General features: G+C 60.1%; 2 long non-coding RNA genes across 3 annotated transcripts in view; both read right to left on the reverse strand.

The window, feature by feature from the left end:
• Positions 1–13,939, reverse strand: part of LOC142465178 (uncharacterized) — a 79,303-nt gene extending 65,364 nt beyond the window's left edge. For both annotated transcript variants that reach the window (XR_012787808.1, XR_012787806.1), the window contains exon 1: positions 12,776–13,939. This is a non-coding gene — a long non-coding RNA (uncharacterized LOC142465178). The remainder of the gene's footprint in view (positions 1–12,775) is intronic.
• LOC142465179 (uncharacterized) lies at positions 8,751–12,769 on the reverse strand. The gene is made up of 2 exons (XR_012787810.1): positions 11,468–12,769; positions 8,751–9,189 (listed from the first exon to the last, which is right to left on the reverse strand). It is a non-coding gene; the product is annotated as an uncharacterized LOC142465179 (long non-coding RNA).
• Positions 13,940–19,346: the final 5,407 nt, after the last annotated feature.

Genomic DNA, 19,346 nt, shown 5'->3' on the forward strand with positions numbered 1-19,346 from the left:
GGAGAGAAGAGAGGGGGCAGTGCTGAGGGAAGGGGAGGTCTCGGCATTACTGGGGGAGAGAAGGGAGGGGGCAGTGCTGAGGGAAGGGGAGGGCCGGCATTACTGGAGGAGAGAAGGGAGGGGGGCAGTGCTGAGGTAAGGGGAGGCCCGTCATTACTGGAGGAGAGAAGGGAGGGGGGCAGTGCTGAGGTAAGGGGAGGACCGGCATTACTGGAGAAGAGAAGGGAGGGGGGCAGTGCTGAGGGAAGGTGAGGCCCGGCAGGGGAGCAGTGCTGAGGGAAGGGGAGGACTTGGCATTACTGGAGGAGAGAAGGTAGGGGGGCGGTGCTGAGGGAATGGGAGGCCCGGCATTACTGGAGGAGAGAAGGGAGGGGGGCAATGCTGAGGAAAGGGCAGGGCCCGGCATTACTGGAGGAGAGAAGGGAGGGGGGCAGTGCTGAGGGAAGGGGAGGCCCGGCATTACTGGAGGAGAGAAGGGAGGGGGGCAGTGCTGAGGGAAGGGGAGGCCCAGCATTACTGGAGGAGAGAAGGGAGGGGGGCAGTGCTGAGGGAAGGGGAGGCCCGGCATTACTGGAGGAGAGAAGGGAGGGGGGCAGTGCTGAGGGAAGGGGAGGCACGGCATTACTGGAGGAGAGAAGGGAGGGGCGCAGTGCTGAGGGAAGGGGAGGCCCGGCATTACTGGAGGAGAGTAGGGAGGGGGGCGTGTGCTGAGGGAAGGGGAGGCCCGGCATTACTGGAGGAGAGAAGGGAGGGGGGCAGTGCTGAGGTAAGGGGAGGACCGGCATTACTGGAAAAGAGACGGGAGGGGGGCAGTGCTGAGGGAAGGTGAGGCCCGGCAGGGGAGCAGTGCTGAGGGAAGGGGAGGACCCGGCATTACTGGAGGAGAGAAGGGAGGGGGGCAGTGCTGAGGGAAGGGGAGGGCCGGCATTACTGGAGTAGAGAAGGGAGGGGTGCGGTGCTGAGGGAATGGGAGGCCCGGCATTACTGGAGGAGAGAAGGGAGGGGGGCAGTGCTGAGGAAAGGGGAAGGCCCGGCATTACTGGAGGAGAGAAGGGAGCGGGGCAGTGCTGAGGGAAGGGGAGGCCCGGCATTACTGGAGGAGAGAAGGTAGGAGGGCAGTGCTGAGGGAAGGGGAGGCCCGGCATTACTGGAGGAGAGAAGGGAGGGGGGCAGTGCTGAGGGAAGGGGAGGCCCGGTATTACTGGGGGAGAGAAGGGAGGGGGGCAGTGCTGAGGGAAGGGGAGGCCCGGCATTACTTTAGGAGAGAAGGGAGAGGGGCAGTGCTGAGGGAACGGGAGGCCCGGCATTACTGGAGGAGAGAAGGGAGGGGGGCAGTTCTGAGGGAAGGGGAGGCCCGGTATTACTGGAAGAGAGAAGGGAGGGGGCAGTGCTGAGGGAAGGGGAGGCCCGGCATTACTGGAGGAGAGAAGGGAGGGGGGCAGTGCTGATTGAAGGGGAGGGCCCGGCATTACTGGAGGAGAGAAGGGAGGGGGGCAGTGCTGAGGGAAGGGGAGGCCTGGCATTTCTGGAGGAGAGAAGGGAGGGGGGCAGTGCTGAGGGAAGGGGAGGCCCGGCATTACTGGAGGAGAGAAGGGAGGGGGGCAATGCTGAGGGAAGGGGAGACCCGGCATTACTGAAGGAGAGAAGGGAGGGGGGCGGTGCTGAGGGAAGGGGAGGCCCGGTATTACTGGAGGAGAGAAGGGAGGGGGCAGTGCTGAGGGAAGGGGAGGCCCGGCATTACTGGAGGAGAGAAGGGAGGGGGGCAGTGCTGAGGGAAGGGGAGGCCCGGCATTACTGGAGGAGAGTAGGGAGGGGGGCGGTGCTGAGGGAAGGGGAGGCCCGGCATTACTGGAGGAGAGAAGGGAGGGGGGCAGTGCTGAGGTAAGGGGAGGACCGGCATTACTGGAGAAAAGAAGGGAGGGGGGCAGTGCTGAGGGAAGGTGAGGCCCGGCAGGGGAGCAGTGCTGAGGGAAGGGGAGGACCCGGCATTACTGGAGGAGAGAAGGGAGGGGGGCAGTGCTGAGGGAAAGGGAGGGCCGGCATTACTGGAGTAGAGAAGGGAGGGGTGCGGTGCTGAGGGAAGGGGAGGCCCGGCATTACTGGAGGAGAGAAGGGAGGGGGGCAGTGCTGAGGAAAGGGGAAGGCCCGGCATTACTGGAGGAGAGAAGGGAGGGGGGCAGTGCTGAGGGAAGGGGAGGCCCGGCATTACTTTAGGAGAGAAGGGAGAGGGGCAGTGCTGAGGGAAGGGGAGGCCCGGCATTACTGGAGGAGAGAAGGGAAGGGGGCAGTTCTGAGGGAAGGGGAGGCCCGGTATTACTGGAGGAGAGAAGGGAGGGGGGCAGTGCTGAGGGAAGGGGAGGCCCGGCATTACTGGTGGAGAGAAGGGAGGGGGGCGGTGCTGAGGGAAGGGGAGGCCCGGCATTACTGGAGGAGAGAAGGGAGGGGGGCAGTGCTGAGGTAAGGGGAGGACCGGCATTACTGGAGAAGAGAAGGGAGGGGGGCAGTGCTGAGGGAATGTGAGGCCCAGCAGGGGAGCAGTGCTGAGGGAAGGGGAGGACCCGGCATCACTGGAGGAGAGAAGGGAGGGGGGCAGTGCTGAGGGAAGGGGAGGGCCGGCATTACTGGAGGAGAGAAGGGAGGGGTGCGGTGCTGAGGGAATGGGAGGCCAGGCATTACTGGAGGAGAGGAGGGGGGCAGTGCTGAGGAAAGGGGAAGGTCCGGCATTACTGGAGGAGAGAAGGGAGGGGGGCAGTGCTGAGGGAAGGGGAGGCCCGGCATTACTGGAGGAGAGAAGGGAGGAGGGCAGTGCTGAGGGAAGTGGAGGCCCGGCATTACTGGAGGAGAGAAGGGAGGAGGGCAGTGCTGAGGGAAGGGGAGGCCCGGCATTACTGGAGGAGAGAAGGGAGGGGGGCAGTGCTGAGGGAAGGTGAGGCCCGGTATTACTGGGGGAGAGAAGGGAGGGGGGCAGTGCTGAGGGAAGGGGAGGCCCGGCATTACTTTAGGAGAGAAGGGGGAGGGGCAGTGCTGAGGGAAGGGGAGGCCCGGCATTACTGGAGGAGAGAAGGGAGGGGGGCAGTTCTGAGGGAAGGGGAGGCCCGATATTACTGGGAGAGAGAAGGGAGGGGGGCAGTGCTGAGGGAAGGGGAGGCCCGGCATTACTGGAGGAGAGAAGGGAGGGGGGCAGTGCTGATTGAAGGGGAGGGCCCGGCATTACTGGAGGAGAGAAGGGAGGGGGCAGTGCTGAGGGAAGGGGAGGCCTGGCATTTCTGGAGGAGAGAAGGGAGGGGGGCAGTGCTGAGGGAAGGGGAGGCCCGGCATTACTGGAGGAGAGAAGGGAGGGGGGCAGTGCTGAGGGAAGAGGAGGCCCGGCATTACTGGAGGAGAGAAGGGAGGGGGGCAGTGCTGAGGGAAGGGGAGGCCCGGCATTACTGGAGGAGAGAAGGGAGGGGGGCAGTGCTGAGGGGAGGGGAGGCCCGGCATTACTGGAGGAGAGAAGGGAGGGGGGCAGAGCTGAGGGAAGGGGAGGCCCGGCATTACTGGAGGAGAGAAGGGAGCGGGGCAGTGCTGAGGGAAGGGGAGGCCCGGCATTACTGGAGGAGAGAAGGGAGGGGGGCAGTGCTGAGGGAAGGGGAGGGCCCGGCATTACTGGAGGAGAGAAGGGAGGGGGGCAGTGCTGAGGGTAGGGGAGGCCCAGCATTACTGGAGGAGAGAAGGGAGGGGGGCAGTGCTGAGGTCAGGGGAGGCCCGGCATTACTGGAGGAGAGAAGGGAGGGGGGCAGTGCTGAGGGAAGGGGAGGCCCGGCATTACTGGAGGAGAGAAGGGAGGGGGGCAGTTCTGAGGGAAGGGGAGGCCCGATATTACTGGGAGAGAGAAGGGAGGGGGGCAGTGCTGAGGGAAGGGGAGGCCCGGCATTACTGGAGGAGAGAAGGGAGGGGGGCAGTGCTGATTGAAGGGGAGGGCCCGGCATTACTGGAGGAGAGAAGGGAGGGGGCAGTGCTGAGGGAAGGGGAGGCCTGGCATTTCTGGAGGAGAGAAGGGAGGGGGGCAGTGCTGAGGGAAGGGGAGGCCCGGCATTACTGGAGGAGAGAAGGGAGGGGGGCAGTGCTGAGGGAAGAGGAGGCCCGGCATTACTGGAGGAGAGAAGGGAGGGGGGCAGTGCTGAGGGAAGGGGAGGCCCGGCATTACTGGAGGAGAGAAGGGAGGGGGGCAGTGCTGAGGGGAGGGGAGGCCCGGCATTACTGGAGGAGAGAAGGGAGGGGGGCAGAGCTGAGGGAAGGGGAGGCCCGGCATTACTGGAGGAGAGAAGGGAGCGGGGCAGTGCTGAGGGAAGGGGAGGCCCGGCATTACTGGAGGAGAGAAGGGAGGGGGGCAGTGCTGAGGGAAGGGGAGGGCCCGGCATTACTGGAGGAGAGAAGGGAGGGGGGCAGTGCTGAGGGTAGGGGAGGCCCAGCATTACTGGAGGAGAGAAGGGAGGGGGGCAGTGCTGAGGTCAGGGGAGGCCCGGCATTACTGGAGGAGAGAAGGGAGGGGGGCAGTGCTGAGGGAAGGGGAGGCCCGGCAATACTGGAGGAGAGAAGGGAGAGGGGAAGTGCTGAAGGAAGGGGAGGCCCGGCATTACTGGAGGAGAGAAGGGAGGGGGGCGGTGCTGAGGGAAGGGGAGGCCCGGCATTACTGGAGGAGAGAAGGGAGGGGGGCAGTGCTGAGGGAAGGGGAGGCCCGGCATTACTGGAGGAGAAGGGAGGGGGCAGTGCTGAGGGAAGGGGAGGCCCGGCATTACTGGAGGAGAGAAGGGAGGGGGACAGTGCTGAGGGAAGGGGAGGCCCGGCATTACTGGAGGAGAGAAGGGAGGGGGCAGTGCTGAGGGAAGGGGAGGGCCCGGCATTACTGGGGGAAAGAAGGGAGGGGGGCAGTGCTGAGGGAAGGGGAGGGCCCGGCATTACTGGAGGAGAGAAGGGAGGAGAGCAGTGCTGAGGGAAGGGGAGGCCCGGCATTACTGGAGGAGAGAAGGGAGGGGGGCAGTGCTGAGGGAAGGGGAGGCCCGGCATTACTGGAGGAGAGAAGGGAGGGGGGCAGTGCTGAGGGAAGAGGAGGCCCGGCATTACTGGAGGAGAGAAGGGAGGGGGGCAGTGCTGAGGGAAGGGGAGGCCCGGCATTACTGGAGGAGAGAAGGGAGGGGGGCAGTGCTGAGGGGAGGGGAGGCCCGGCATTACTGGAGGAGAGAAGGGAGGGGGGCAGTGCTGAGGGAAGGGGAGGCCCGGCATTACTGGAGGAGAAGGGAGGGGGCAGTGCTGAGGGAAGGGGAGGCCCGGCATTACTGGAGGAGAGAAGGGAGGGGGACAGTGCTGAGGGAAGGGGAGGCCCGGCATTACTGGAGGAGAGAAGGGAGGGGGCAGTGCTGAGGGAAGGGGAGGGCCCGGCATTACTGGGGGAAAGAAGGGAGGGGGGCAGTGCTGAGGGAAGGGGAGGGCCCGGCATTACTGGAGGAGAGAAGGGAGGGGGGCAGTGCTGAGGGAAGGGGAGGCCCGGCATTACTGGAGGAGAGAAGGGAGGGGGGCAGTGCTGAGGGAAGGGGAGGCCCGGCATTACTGGAGGAGAGAAGGGAGGGGGGCAGTGCTGAGGGAAGGGGTGGCCCGGCATTACTGGGGGAGAGAAGGGAGGGAGCAGTGCTGAGGGAAGGGGAGGCCCGGCATTACTGGAGGAGAGAAGGGAGGGGGGAAGTGCTGAGGGAAGGGGAGGGCCCGGCATTACTGGAGGAGAGAAGGGAGGGGGGCAGTGGTGAGGGAAGGGGAGGCCCGCATTACTGGAGGAGAGAAGGGATGGGGGCAGTGCTGAGGGAAGGGGAGGGCCCGGCATTACTGGAGGAGAGAAGGGAGGGGGGCAGTGCTGAGGTAAGGGGAGGCCCGGCATTACTGGAGGTGAAAAGGGAGGGGGGCAGTGCTGAGGGAAGGGGAGGCCCGGCATTACTGGAGGAGAAGGAAGGGGGCAGTGCTGAGGGAAGGGGAGGCCCGGCATTACTGGAGGAGAGAAGGGAGGGGGGCAGTGCTGAGGGAAGGGGAGGCCCGGCATTACTGGAGGAGAGAAGGGAGGGGGCAGTGCTGAGGGAAGGTGAGGCCCGGCATTTCTGGAGGAGAGAAGGGAGGGGGCAGTGCTGAGGGAAGGGGAGGGCCCGGCATTTCTGGAGGAGAGAAGGGAGGGGGCAGTGCTGAGGGAAGGGGAGGGTCCGGCATTACTGGAGGAGAGAAGGGAGGGGGGCAGTGCTGAGGTAAGGGGAGGCCCGGCATTACTGGAGGAGAGAAGGCAGGGGGGCAGTGCTGAGGTAAGGGGAGGACCGGCATTACTGGAGAAGAGAAGGGAGGGGGGCAGTGCTGAGGGAAGGTGAGGCCCGGCATTACTGGAGTAGAGAAGAGAGGGGGCAGTGCTGAGGGAAGGGGAGGGCCCGACATTACTGGGGGAGAGAAGGGAGGGGGTCAGTGCTGAGGAAAGGGGAGGCCTGGCATTACTGGAGGAGAGAAGGGAGGGGGCAGTGCTTATGGAAGGGAAGGGGAGGGTCCGGCATTACTGGAGGAGAGAAGGGAGGGGGGCAGTGCTGAGGGAAGGGGAGGGCTCGGCATTACTGGAGGAGAGAAGGGAGGGGGGCAGTGCTGAGGGAAGGGGAGGCCCGGCATTACTGGAGGAGAGAAGGGAGGGGGGCAGTGCTGAGGGAAGGGGAGGCCCGGCATTACTGGAGGAGAGAAGGGAGGGGGCAGTGCTGATGGAAGGGAAGGGAAGGGGAGGGCCCGGCATTACTGGAGGAGAGAAGGGAGGGGGGCAGTGCTGAGGGAAGGGGAGGGCCCGGCATTACTGGAGGAGAGAAGGGAGGGGGGCAGTGCTGAGGGAAGGGGAGGCCCGGCATTACTGGAGGAGAGAAGGGAGGGGGGCAGTGCTGAGGGAAGGGGAGGCCCGGCATTACTGGAGGAGAGAAGGGAGGGGGGCAGTGCTGAGGGAAGGGGAGGGCTCGGCATTACTGGAGGAGAGAAGGGAGGGGGGCAGTGCTGAGGGAAGGGGAGGCCCGGCATTACTGGAGGAGAGAAGGGAGGGGGGCAGTGCTGAGGGAAGGGGAGGCCCGTCATTACTGGAGGAGAGAAGGGAGGGGGCAGTGCTGATGGAAGGGAAGGGAAGGGGAGGGCCCGGCATTACTGGAGGAGAGAAGGGAGGGGGGCAGTGCTGAGGGAAGGGGAGGGCCCGGCATTACTGGAGGAGAGAAGGGAGGGGGGCAGTGCTGAGGGAAGGGGAGGCCCGGCATTACTGGAGGAGAGAAGGGAGGGGGGCAGTGCTGAGGGAAGGGGAGGCCCGGCATTACTGGAGGAGAGAAGGGAGGGGGGCAGTGCTGAGGGAAGGGGAGGCCCGGCTTGCACCCTACACTTGCTCCATGTATGAAGAAGCGGGCCAAAAAACAAATCTTGGCAGAGTGACAGCACGGGCAGCCAATCAGGAGAGGGGGAGTTTTTTTTGTTTAAACCATTCTTGCAGGCTTGCTTCCCGGGGGCCGGACCAAATGATTTTCGCGGGCCGGACGTTCCCCACCCCTGCTTTATAGGAACAAATCCTCCCTAAGGCCCTCATGCAGTAAGCAGCGATAAGCCACTTATCACCAGCTTATCGCCAAAAAAGCCTACAGCGATTCAGTAAGCCCAGAGAAGCTGGCGATAAGAGCAAAAATTACCGTTTTTTTGCCGAAAAATAAATAAATAAATAAAAATTACAAATCGGCAGACGCGCGGTGATAAGCCACTTTTCGGCACTGATCGCCAGTTTTTCAAACACGCTCAATTCTATAAGCCCTGATCAGCTTATTGCGGCTGATCGCCACTTTAAAATTGCTGTTTCTTCTCCAAATTGTCCAGCCACAAAAGTTGATAAAGTGCTATGCACGAAACGCGTAGAAGGGTTGCATCCCTTGATTTTATGACACTTCAATAAAGATCACATATTCTTGGCCAGACCTGTTCTTCTTTTGGATTGCGGAGCGCTGCATTACTCTCTACTTCGCTGGACTTCATTCTCCACAGCAGCACGCGATGGAGGGGAGACTCTGGTGAAAGCAGTGGTACAGTGAGTACTCAGGGCCAACCCAATGAGGTGGAGGAGGCTGTCTCTGGACTACCTACCCCCACCTTCAGGGTATCTGGTGCCCCAACTTTTGGATACTCAAATGCTTGCATTAATAATAATCAATATCCAGATTGTACCCCCCTCCTTCCTGTGTATAGGACACTTTTGAGCACCTTATCTCACCTCAGCCACAAAAGTTGGCAAGAAGGTGGGGTGAAGCTGCGATGGAAATAAAATGCGTGTGTCCCGGAGCTGATACCCATTAATATCAGCACCAGAGACCCCCGGCATGAATCCCATGCATAAAAAATGCATTTACAGGCAACTTCATTACCGCCAAGGCAATGAAGGGGTTATACACCCGTGCCAGGCTTACTGCGGGTAGCGGGGGTGGGTGAAGGTGGTATTTGGCCCTGGGTGGGTGTTTAGGCCTTGCCAGGGGGTTGCGGGATGACTTAACCTCTTCTTTACCTTAGCGGTTAATACCGCTAAGGTAATGAAGGGGTTAACCCCTCCCGCTACCCCCCCACCCGGTAGACCTAAACACACTTCCTTGGGGCCAATACCCCATTCACCCACCCCCACTACTCACAATAAACAAAAATACACATAACAGCCTCACTATCCAACCCTAGGTCCCTAATAAACCATTACAATATTCATAAAACCATTATTTTTTTTACACACAGGATTAATACCGCAGTCCAGCAGGGGTCCCCGGTGGTCCAGATGGGTGTCCGCAGGTTCCACAGTTCACTCTGGGGGGTGCCCACCGGTGTCTGGGGGACTTCGGGTTGTCCCCGCTAGGCTCCGTGGGCCTCCAGGTGGTGCCCGCGGGTGTCCGTGGGCACCAATGCGTCCACACGGTTGTCTGGGAGCTTTCAGGTGGTTCCCACAGGTGTCTAGGGGCCCTCGGGTGGTTCCCACGGGTGTCTGGGGGGCCCTCGGGTGGCCCTGTGGGTGCCTGGGGCCCCCACAGCTGTGGGGCCACCAGTTCTTCCCCGCAGGTGTCCTTCGTGGGTCCTCAGGTGGTCCCTGTGGGAGTCTGGGGGTCCTTGGGTTGTCCCCGTGGGTCCCCGCTGGTGGCTGTACCAATCCTGTATTTAAAAAAACAAAAACATGGCCTACATTTACATCAATACAGCTCCCCCACCCCACCAAACACATACAGTACAGTAATGGGCAAAATAACTATTATCCAGACACGTGGTCATCTCTCCATCTTTACTATACAGACTTGCACAGACGATAGTTGCGAGCTGTGACTCCCAGACAGGCAGAAAGCTGCAGTGATACCCAGGGGGAGGGGGAGAGACCTCTGATTGCTTCCTCCTCTCCTGCAGCATCTCCTCCAGTGTATCATCCCATACAGGAGTCACAGCATGGGGGGGGGGGGGGAGGATCCCATCCTATATTGCAGAGGAAGGATAGCAGTGCCTGTCCTACCCCTCCTTGTCACATGGGATTAGGGCTATGTTATTCAGTGAGGGGTTGAATGTTTGTATTAGTAGGGACAGGCAAGGCCGGAGCCAGATGGGGTTCTCCTGCCTCTGTCCTCCCTGTCTCCTGACCCTTCCTGTAGCCGGACAAACAGAATATGGATAACAGAAGGGGAAATAAAACTAAGAGGTGCCGGCAGGAGAAGGCCGTGTCATATCTATTCTTATTAAATAGTATTCTTCCAGAGCTGCACTCAGACCTCTCTCCCACACACCCACAGGACAGCCCACTAAATAGACACAGCCCCGCCCCCTATGATGTCAGCAGGACCTCCTCTCTGTCTAGGCCTGCACAGAGCCAGGGGCCCGCCTCTATCACAGAGGCGGGGCTTGGTGAGGGGGAAAAACCCATGGTCACTACTGGCGCCTGCCCTTACCAGGGCTTACTCCAGTAGTAGAAGGATAAGTAGCCCGTTCTGCTTACAGGGGGCTACATACAAATAACAGATCATGGGAATAAGTGCTTCAGACAAAAAGTTACATTTCGGAAGAGTCCCTGCTCCAAAGAGCTTACAATCTAATTGTTAGGAAGAATGTACAGAGACAGTAGGAGGGCGTTCTGGTAAGTGCGTCTGCAGGGGGCCAAGCTTCATGTATCGTGTGTATAGTATTAGCCACGGGGCTACTCATATGCTTCTTTAAGCAGGTGTGCCTTAAGGTGGCTCTTAAAGGTCATTCCAGAGGTGCGGGGCAGTCAGTGAGAAAGGGTTAAGGCGGGAGAGGGCTTTAGATACAAAGGGGGTACAACGCAAGAGTCGGGATGGTGCATAGGAAGAAATTAGGGCTGAGATGTGAGGAGGGGCAGAGGAGTGTAAAGCTTTAAAAGTGAGGAGGAGAATTGAGTGTGAGATGCGGGATGTGACAGGAAGCCAGGAGAGGGGTTTCAGGAGGGGAGACGCTGAGACAGATTTAAGAAAGAGTGCAGGGGCGCGGTTTGGGGCCTGACAGGGATAGTCGGGTTTGTCTGAAGCTCCCTAAGATATACATTTGACTGAGTAATACTAGCCCAAATTCGGACAAAATAATAAATACCCTATTTCCTCGATTGTAAAACGCACCCTTGATTTAATAAAAAAAAATTGGGGAGAAAAAAATCTCACTGTATTAAATGTGCAGAATTTTTTTGTTTATTTTTTTAACTAGCAGGGTCACATGACACTTCAATAACTAATGGGGAGAGCGAGGCAGACACAGAATGGGGAGCGACAGGCAGAATGGGGGGAGAGAGAATGGGGGGGGAAAGAGAATTGGGGGGGGAAGAGAATGGGGGGGAGGAAAGAGAAGGGGGGGGAGAGAGTGGGTGGGGGGGAGAGAATGGGTGGGGGGAGAGAATGGGTGGGTGGGGGGGGAGAGAATGGGTGGGTGGGGGGGGGAGAGAATGGGCGGGTGGGGGGGAGTATGGGTGGGTGGGGGGGGGAGAGAATGGGTGGGTGGGGGGGAGAGAATGGGTGTGGGGGAGGAGAGAATGGGTGGGGGAGGGGGAGAGAATGGGTGGGGGAGGGGGAGAGAATGGGTGGGGGGAGAGAGTGGGTGGGGGGAGAGAATGGGTGGGGGGGGGAGAATGGGTGGGGGGGGAGAGAATGGGTGGGGGGGGAGAGAATGGGTGGGGGGGGAGAGAATGGGTGGGGGGGGAGAGAATGGGTGGGGGGGGGAGAGAATGGGTGGGGGGGGGGAGAATGGGTGGGGGGGGGAGAATGGGTGGGGGGGGGGAGAATGGGTGGGGGGGGAGAGAATGGGTGGGGGGGGAGAGAATGGGTGGGGGGGGAGAGAATGTGTGGGGGGGGGAGAGAGAACACACAGACCAGAGAGAGAGAGAGACAGATATGGCAGGGGCAGTGGCAGTGTGGGGGGGATTTTAGCTATTTACATTTAGTACCTTTTTATGATGATTCCAAGTACCTGATTCCTGTACTCATTGCTTTCCTTAACGTAAAAAGAACATGTTCTAACAATCTCCTTTCTTGCTTTTGATAGCAGAGACAGACAGACACAGAATCAGAGAGAGACACACACACACACACACACACACAGACAAAGACACATACACACACTCAGACAGAGAGAGACAGAGAGTGACACACAGACAGAGAGAGACACACACACACACACACACACACAAACACATATAGACACAGACACACACACAGAGATAGAGTGACAAACACAGAGACACATACATACACATACACACACACACACACACACACACACAGAGACACAGAGAGTGACACACAGACAGAGAGAGAAAGAGACACACACACACACAAACACACACACACACACACAGAGTGACAAACACATACACACACACAGAGACAAACACATACAGAAACACATCCAGAGACACACAGAGAGACACAGCTACCTCTTCACTTCCTGCATTTCACACGGGGATTCAGGAAGGGGGGGGGGGCTTCTGGGCAATGTTGATGCATTTCCGACCCCTCTGCACCTCATGGGAAGGGGAGGGGGGGTGATCGCAGCCATGTGCTTTTCATGCACATTGTGAATATCCCGGTCGGCATCTGCAGCAGCGCTGATTTTTTTTTAATACATCGATTCTAAAACGCAGACCTATTTTAGCAATGTGAAAATAGGAAAAAAAAGTGCGTCCTAGAATCGAGGAAATACGGTAATTATTATATGCCACGAATCCCAGAAGCAGACTTGCTTGTGTAACGGGTATTCCCCCATACAATCGCATACAATGTGTGTGTGCGGGGAGCTCAGTGTTACCAGGTGTGGTGCTTTACCTGTTAGGCTCACAGGGGGCCTAAGCCTCCGCCACGGGGAGCCTGGGGCACGTATGATAGTAATATGAGCAACCTCGTACTCGGTGCAGCGCCTCCACCTGCGACGGCTCCCACCCGAGGGGGAGTGATCCTCGCAGGACAATATATATATATATATATATATATATATCACACAACAGCATATATATTACAACCAATAACTTTACTTGTGAGCATAGAACGAACTTGCATATAATAACAGGTGTCCCTCTCTAGAGGCGACACTACTACGGCGTCTCGCAGGACGCAACCTCCTCCCACCGGGTGATCCCACCCCGTGATATCCAGTGACCCCACACAATATGTCCCTTTAAATGATATGGATGTGTGTGACTGCGCAGCCACTAGTCCCGTGTGAGTACTCTGTTGGTGCACTTGTTGTTACTGGTTACCTGCCGAGCGCTCCCGTGCTCGGGCCTGTAATGGCTTCACAAAGGATCAGACGAGCTCCCACACGACATCCAGGATCCACCCGCGTGGTGATCCGTCAGGGGCGATCCCACCCTGAAGATAGTCCAGCTCTCTTTAATGGCGGAGACTTGAGCCCAAGTCTCTCTGCAGGAAACGCAGCGTCCGCTGTGTCCCTAACTAACAAACAGCTAATGGGGCAGGGTCCCTAACCTAGGGCCTGTCCGTATAGCACTCAGCTACTGGTGACTCAGGGCTATCTGGGGCCTGGGGGGATGCTGGCCTAGTGCAGGGAGTCACTGACTCCTGCACCCTACCTCCTTCCCTTAGCTGCTCCGGTCACCAACTGTCACCAACTGCCAGCCCGCGAAATGTATCAATCTCCCTGCAGGGAGATGCTGCCGCCCTATTGGCTCCCTTGGGTCATGTGACACTGTCCCTGTGCACCCTGGGGGCTGACTGCCCTGTGAGTACCCGAAGGGGCTCTGAGCCCTGACAGGGGACCTGGCTACACTTGCGATCGCGGGCCCCTGCCGGACCACCCTTGGGTTGGGTCGGGGGACGAGGAGGCAAACACCACGGGAGCAGAATAAAAGTGAGTGGCGAAAAAGGCAGTGACATTGCGGGACCACCGAGCTCCCAGTACCTCCTAACACACGCGGCCGATCCTACAAAATGGCCGCTGGGCACCAATAAAGAAGATAAGAGCTAGCGGCTATAGGCGGAGCGGAGCGGTCTACGGCTATCTGCGCCACCGGGGCTTTCAGACTTGCCTCCCATCTAAGGGCTGGGACTGTCGGCGGGATGTGCGGTGGTGGTGCGGGGCTCTGGTTCGGCTGTGTGGCATCTAAAATGGCCGATCATTGCCCTGTGACAGAGAGGGAGTTGTGTGCCGGGCTTACCTTCACCCCTGCTGGCAGGTCCATCTGAGTGTGCTTTACCGCGCCCCCCTCCGCCTTCATGCGTCCCCCTCCGCCCCCGCTGTGAGGAGGGGGACAGAGCAGCTGATTGACTGAGCTGTCTTGCTCCGTGCGTTTCAGCCGGATCCAAGATGGCCACCACCAGTTTGAATTAAAGGCACAGCTTCCCCAGGAAAAGAAATAAATACACAAACACAAAAAAAAAAATAAAAACAGCCTGATCCTAACCAAGGTGCTGCTGAAGCATAATAGTAACATTCAAAATCAGCTATACATGCCTTTGTCACAAGGCAACGCCCACGCCTGAAAAACAAATTGCAGTTTTATTAAAGTGGCTCGCCTACAGAGGAGTGACACAGCAGTCACCTGCAATATTGAATGACTTTGCTCCTTTAAAAATGTTCTAATTGCAGCGCATGCGCATGCGCGACGGCGAGGTGGATGGTTGCCTAAAACTTGGGCTCTGCCCCCACCGGCAGTAAAAAGAATCTAAAGCGGCGGATAAATATCGCAAGTCCGACAGCGGCGGCAAAATCAAGCATAGGAACACCCAAACAGGCCAAAAGGAGGACCCCGGTACTAACAGACTATTTTAATAGATCGGAGATGGCTAAGGCGGGAAGTTCAGAGTCACGGAACGCGGGCATAGCCCCCCGGCCGCTATGTCTTTTCCTGGGCCCTACCAATGTAAGCCCTCTTAGGTGCTGGAAGTGGCGGGATAATTCCATCCTAAGGCCTTGTGTGGTTTTGAATCCTTGGATTGTAACAGAGTATCCAAGGGTGATAGCCAGATAGTGCCAACCTGAGGGGTGGGTACTGATTGGACCACACACTGGATGTGAGGGCCTATCAGTATCCAGATCTGGCTTGTTATGAGTCAGAGTTACAGCCACTCCCCAAAGGATATAAATAATGACACTATCCTAAATTCTGGGCTCTTGTCATTCTCTCTCCTCCCTCTGTGCAGTGAGCAACATCTGCCCTCCATCTCATAAGGAGATGTGAGGGGGGTCCAACAGGCCTGACCTAGGCCTAAAGCCTGAGTCAGGACACAGCAGGAAGGGAAGAATGTAATGGCTCTGTTATGTAATCTTAGGGTGACCATTTGTCCTGGTTTTGCCGGGACAGTCCCGGTTTTTTCTCTCCTGTCCCGGGTTTTGGTGAGGAGGATGCGGCAGCCAGTAAGTATTCTCCATGTGAATGAATGTATGCTGTATGCTGCCGGAGGGAGGGGGGGGGGGTTTGGATGAAGGGCCGCATGGGATTGGATGAATGATGATGCCGGGGGGGGGGGGGGGGGCTTAGTATGCCGGCCGGGCCACAGGGGATTGGTTGCAGGCAGAGAGAAAGCCGGGTGCGGGGCTTCAGCTTTGAGTTTGTGTCTGCCATCCTATCCTGGCTCCTCTGTCTGCTCTGCGGTGTCGCCCCCCTCCCCCCTTGCTCTCCCTACCCGGCATTACTGGAGGAGAGAAGGGAGGAGGGCAGTGCTGAGGGAAGGTGAGGCCCGGCATTTCTGGAGGAGAGAAGGGAGGGGGCAGTGCTGAGGGAAGGGGAGGGCCCGGCATTACTGGGGGAGAGAAGGGAGGGGGGCAGTGCTGAGGGAAGGTGAGGCCCGGCATTACTGGAGGAGAGAATAGAGGTGGCAGTGCTGAGGGAAGGGGAGGGCCCTACATTACTGTGGGAGAGAAGGGAGGGGGGCAGTGCTGAGGGAAGGGGAGGACATGGCATTACTGGAGGAGAGAAGGGAGGGGGGCGGTGCTGAGGGAATGCTAGGCCCGGCATTACTGGAAGAGAGAAGGGAGGGGGGCAGTGCTGAGGAAAGGGGAGGGCCGGCATTACTGGAGGAGAGAAGGGAGGGGGCAGTGCTTATGGAAGGGAAGGGGAGGGTCTGGCATTACTGGAGGAGAGAAGGGAGGGGGGCAGTGCTGAGGGAAGGGGAGGGCTCGGCATTACTGGAGGAGAGAAGGGAGGGGGGCAGTGCTGAGGGAAGGGGAGGCCCGGCATTACTGGAGGAGAGAAGGGAGGGGGGCAGTGCTGAGGGAAGGGGAGGCCTGGCATTACAGGAGGAGAGAAGGGAGGGGGCAGTGCTGATAGAAGGGAAGGGAAGGGGAGGGCCCGGCATTACTGGAGGAGAGAAGGGAGGGGGGCAGTGCTGAGGGAAGGGGAGGGCTGGCATTACTGGAGGAGAGAAGGGAGGGGGGCAGTGCTGAGGTAAGGGGATGCCCGGCATTACTGGAGGAGAGAAGGGAGGGGGGCAGTGCTGAGGTAAGGGGAGGACCGGCATTACTGGAGAAGAGAAGGGAGGGGGGCAGTGCTGAGGGAAGGTGAGGCCCGGCAGGGGAGCAGTGCTGAGGGAAGGGGAGGACATGGCATTACTGGAGGAGAGAAGGGAGGGGGGCGGTGCTGAGGGAATGGGAGGCCCGGCATTACTGGAAGAGAGAAGGGAGGGGGCAGTGCTGAGGAAAGGGGAAGGCCCGGCATTACTGGAGGAGAGAAGGGAGGGGGGCAGTGCTGAGGGAAGGGGAGGCCCGGCATTACTGGAGGAGAGAAGGGAGGAGGGCAGTGCTGAGGGAAGGGGAGGCCTGGCATTACTGGAGGAGAGAAGGGAGGGGGGCAGTGCTGAGGGAAGTGGAGGCCCGGTATTACTGGGGGAGAGAAGGGAGGGGGGCAGTGCTGAGGGAAGGGGAGGCCCGGCATTACTTTAGGAGAGAAGGGAGATGGGCAGTGCTGAGGGAACGGGAGGCCCGGCATTACTGGAGGAGAGAAGGGCAGTTCTGAGGGAAGGGGAGGCCCGGTATTACTGGGAGAGAGAAGGGAGGGGGGCAGTGCTGAGGGAAGGGGAGGCCCGGCATTACTGGAGGAGAGAAGGGAGGGGGGCAGTGCTGATTGAAGGGGAGGGCCCGGCATTACTGGAGGAGAGAAGGGAGGGGGGCAGTGCTGAGGGAAGGGGAGGCCTGGCATTTCTGGAGGAGAGAAGGGAGGGGGGCAGTGCTGAGGGAAGGGGAGGCCCGGCATTACTGGAGGAGAGAAGGGAGGGGGGCAATGCTGAGGGAAGGGGAGGCCCGGCATTACTGGAGGAGAGAAGGGAGGGGGCGGTGCTGAGGGAAGGGGAGGCCCGGTATTACTGGAGGAGAGAAGGGAGGGGGGCGGTGCTGAGGGAAGGGGAGGCCCGGCATTACTGGAGGAGAGCAGGGAGGGGGGCAGTGCTGAGGGAAGGGGAGGACATGGCATTACTGGAGGAGAGAAGGGAGGGGGGCGGTGCTGAGGGAATGCTAGGCCCGGCATTACTGGAAGAGAGAAGGGAGGGGGGCAGTGCTGAGGAAAGGGGAGGGCCGGCATTACTGGAGGAGAGAAGGGAGGGGGCAGTGCTTATGGAAGGGAAGGGGAGGGTCTGGCATTACTGGAGGAGAGAAGGGAGGGGGGCAGTGCTGAGGGAAGGGGAGGGCTCGGCATTACTGGAGGAGAGAAGGGAGGGGGGCAGTGCTGAGGGAAGGGGAGGCCCGGCATTACTGGAGGAGAGAAGGGAGGGGGGCAGTGCTGAGGGAAGGGGAGGCCTGGCATTACAGGAGGAGAGAAGGGAGGGGGCAGTGCTGATAGAAGGGAAGGGAAGGGGAGGGCCCGGCATATCTGGAGGAGAGAAGGGAGGGGGGCAGTGCTGAGGGAAGGGGAGGGCTGGCATTACTGGAGGAGAGAAGGGAGGGGGGCAGTGCTGAGGTAAGGGGATGCCCGGCATTACTGGAGGAGAGAAGGGAGGGGGGCAGTGCTGAGGTAAGGGGAGGACCGGCATTACTGGAGAAGAGAAGGGAGGGGGGCAGTGCTGAGGGAAGGTGAGGCCCGGCAGGGGAGCAGTGCTGAGGGAAGGGGAGGACATGGCATTACTGGAGGAGAGAAGGGAGGGGGGCGGTGCTGAGGGAATGGGAGGCCCGGCATTACTGGAAGAGAGAAGGGAGGGGGGCAGTGCTGAGGAAAGGGGAAGGCCCGGCATTACTGGAGGAGAGAAGGGAGGGGGGCAGTGCTGAGGGAAGGGGAGGCCCGGCATTACTGGAGGAGAGAAGGGAGGAGGGCAGTGCTGAGGGAAGGGGAGGCCTGGCATTACTGGAGGAGAGAAGGGAGGGGGGCAGTGCTGAGGGAAGTGGAGGCCCGGTATTACTGGGGGAGAGAAGGGAGGGGGGCAGTGCTGAGGGAAGGGGAGGCCCGGCATTACTTTAGGAGAGAAGGGAGATGGGCAGTGCTGAGGGAACGGGAGGCCCGGCATTACTGGAGGAGAGAAGGGCAGTTCTGAGGGAAGGGGAGGCCCGGTATTACTGGGAGAGAGAAGGGAGGGGGGCAGTGCTGAGGGAAGGGGAGGCCCGGCATTACTGGAGGAGAGAAGGGAGGGGGGCAGTGCTGATTGAAGGGGAGGGCCCGGCATTACTGGAGGAGAGAAGGGAGGGGGGCAGTGCTGAGGGAAGGGGAGGCCTGGCATTTCTGGAGGAGAGAAGGGAGGGGGGCAGTGCTGAGGGAAGGGGAGGCCCGGCATTACTGGAGGAGAGAAGGGAGGGGGGCAATGCTGAGGGAAGGGGAGGCCCGGCATTACTGGAGGAGAGAAGGGAGGGGGCGGTGCTGAGGGAAGGGGAGGCCCGGTATTACTGGAGGAGAGAAGGGAGGGGGGCGGTGCTGAGGGAAGGGGAGGCCCGGCATTACTGGAGGAGAGCAGGGAGGGGGGCAGTGCTGAGGGAAGGGGAGGCCCGGCATTACTGGAGGAGAGAAGGGAGGGGGGCAGTGCTGAGGGGAGGGGAGGCCCGGCATTACTGGAGGAGAGAAGGGAGGGGGGCAGAGGTGAGGGAAGGGGAGGCCCGGCATTACTGGAGGAGAGAAGGGAGCGGGGCAGTGCTGAGGGAATGGGAGGCCCGGCATTACTGGAGGAGAGTAGGGAGGGGGGCAGTGCTGAGAGAAGAGGAGGCCCGGCATTACTGGAGGAGAGAAGGGAGGGGGGCAGTGCTGAGGGAAGGGGAGGGCCCGGCATTACTGGAGGAGAGAAGGGAGGGGGGCAGTGCTGAGGGTAGGGGAGGCCCGGCATTACTGGAGGAGAGAAGGGAGGGGGGCAGTGCTGAGGTCAGGGGAGGCCCGGCATTACTGGAGGAGAGAAGGGAGGGGGGCAGTGCTGAGGGAAGGGGAGGCCCGGCATTACTGGAGGAGAGAAGGGAGAGGGGCAGTGCTGAGGGAAGGGGAGGCCCGGCATTACTGGAGGAGAGAAGGGAGGGGGGCGGTGCTGAGGGAAGGGGAGGCCCGGCATTACTGGAGGAGAGATGGGAGGGGGGCAGTGCTGAGGGAAGGGGAGGCCCGGCATTACTGGAGGAGAAGGGAGGGGGCAGTGCTGAGGGAAGGGGAGGCCCGGCATTACTGGAGGAGAGAAGGGAGGGGGGTAGTGCTGAGGGAAGGGGAGGCCCGGCATTACTGGAGGAGAGAAGGGAGGGGGCAGTGCTGAGGGAAGGGGAGGGCCCGGCATTACTGGGGGAGAGAAGGGAGGGGGGCAGTGCTGAGGGAAGGTGAGGCCCGGCATTACTGGAGGAGAGAAGAGAGGGGGCAGTGCTGAGGGAAGGGGAGGGCCCGGCATTACTGGGGGAGAGAAGGGAGGGGGGCAGTGCTGAGGGAA

Source organism: Ascaphus truei, chromosome 13 (assembly GCF_040206685.1).
Source record: "Ascaphus truei isolate aAscTru1 chromosome 13, aAscTru1.hap1, whole genome shotgun sequence".
NCBI lineage: Eukaryota > Metazoa > Chordata > Amphibia > Anura > Ascaphidae > Ascaphus > Ascaphus truei.